At 34.8% G+C, this 2041-nt stretch overlaps 1 non-coding gene across 1 annotated transcript; it reads right to left on the bottom strand.

The window, feature by feature from the left end:
* Positions 1–412: 412 nt before the first annotated feature.
* Positions 413–493, bottom strand: TRNAL-AAG (transfer RNA leucine (anticodon AAG)). The gene has a single exon. It is a non-coding gene; the product is annotated as a tRNA-Leu (tRNA).
* Positions 494–2041: the final 1548 nt, after the last annotated feature.

Genomic DNA, 2041 nt, shown 5'->3' with positions numbered 1-2041 from the left:
CTCCTAATTTTATAGTCAAATTCATCGAGTCAGGGTCAACTTTCAAGTCATTTTTCCACCTTGTTGGGCAGCTCGATACAAACTCCTTAGAAATCTTAATTCATCCATATTCTTTATATAAGTCTTTTGGACCAGCTCGATACAAACTCCTTAGAAATCTTAATTCATCCATATTCTTTATATAAGTCTTTTGGACCAGAACCTTAATCTAGCGCCTTAGACCACTCGACCATCTCAACTTTAATGCTTGAAAAAAAAAATTAATCCATCCGTATTCTTTATAAAGATTTAGGGATCAACATATTATGCCTTAAACCAACTCGGCCATCTCAACTTTGATGCTTGAAAAAAAATTAATCCATTTGTATTCTTTATAAGTGATCAAAATATTAAACAACGTATAAAAAATAATTGTTGAGAGTGGGATTTGAACCCACGCCCTTTCAGACCAGAACCTTAATCTGGCGCCTTAGACCAACTCGGCCATCTCAACTTTGATGCTTGGAAAAAAATTAATCCATTTGTATTCTTTATAAAGGTTTAGGGATCAAAAGATAACATAATTATTAAATCTTATTAGGATCCCACAAGAAATTTTTTGAACTCGAGTCCTTTCGAACCAAAACCTTAATCTAACATTTTAGACTAACTCCAACATTAATAGTCAAGTTCTAGACATTAATGTTCACATATTTCTTAAAAAGATATAGGAATGAAAATAGATTAGGGATGGGCTAACATTAAAAGAAACAAAATACCTTAGACCAATTTGGTCATCTTTTAACTCTAATATATGAAATGTCCATGTACTTAATGTAACAACCAAAGAATCTACCTAGGCCTATACGGAATCGTCACAAAGCCATCCAATTGTTGAGGTTGCCTGAGGGTACGAGAATCAAATATGGAAAATACCTCGAAATTTAGATGAAGATTTGTGGAGTTTCTATACAAGTCAAAGCTGGTGATCATACAGCTGTTAAAGAGGACGATGAGAGCTTCCTTTTCATGCCCTAAATTTGAAGAGAGCCTACAAGTGTTATGGCCTTATACCATGAATTCACGATGCATGTTGAATTTGAAGGTTATAGGAGCATTGCACAAACCAATGATACAAGTAAAATAACGAAAAATGCCCTTACTATACCTTCTATGATGTTTTATGGCTTTTACGACTAACCTGAAGTTTTATATGGCATCTAGTTATGATGTTATGAAGCATAGAAATGATAGGTATTTTTTGTGATAGGAGTAGAACATCACATGCTTAGGTTATACCCTTAGCTTTTTATGATAGACCCTCTAAAGTCAGAACCATGAACTTACAAACCTATGCATTATTTCTAAGGGTATAGCCAAGCCAAGTAAGTTGATTCGAGAAAAAACACATCCACGACCCTGAGCCAAATACAACGCCCAAACAACTAGGTGTCACTAAATATAAGAGACTCAAACATGCTATATGCCCTCAGTCATCTTAGACCTCCACCTATGCGATACACCATGATCACATGTATATTCTTTTTGTAGGATGTTAGACTCATACTATGTCATGAGGGATGTAGATGAATGTTCAGTCTATTGGCTAAAACCAGAATTTGAATTGTGATTTGAGTCTTGAACATAGGTTTTTCTTTAATTCATGATATTTACCGGTCATGTGACCTAGCTAGTCTTTTTAAGGGAGTGTTTTTAGGTATAGAACTAGAAAGTATAATGTATGGAAAAGAAAGTACACAACCTGATGGGACCCACCTCCGACCTATGCGATACACCAAGATCACATGTTTTTCTCACTTCAATGGGTGGAATGCCATGTCCATATTCTTTTTGTAGGATGTTAGACTCATATTAGGTCACGGGGGATGCATGACAATGTTGAGTCGAAGGGGTGAAACCAAAATTGAAATTCTTATTTGAGTCCCGAACATAAGTTTTTCTCAAATTCATGAAGCTTGTTTTCTAGGAACATAGGTTTTAGGTATTACAAAAGACTGAGATATTCATGATTATACAACCACGAATAAAATGACAAATTATT

Source organism: Cucurbita pepo, chromosome 20, assembly GCF_057944985.1.
Source record: "Cucurbita pepo subsp. pepo isolate OVF chromosome 20, ASM5794498v1, whole genome shotgun sequence".
Classification (NCBI taxonomy): domain Eukaryota; kingdom Viridiplantae; phylum Streptophyta; class Magnoliopsida; order Cucurbitales; family Cucurbitaceae; genus Cucurbita; species Cucurbita pepo.
Note: the sequence above shows the minus strand (reverse complement) of the source record. Positions and strands in the feature narration are given on the sequence as shown.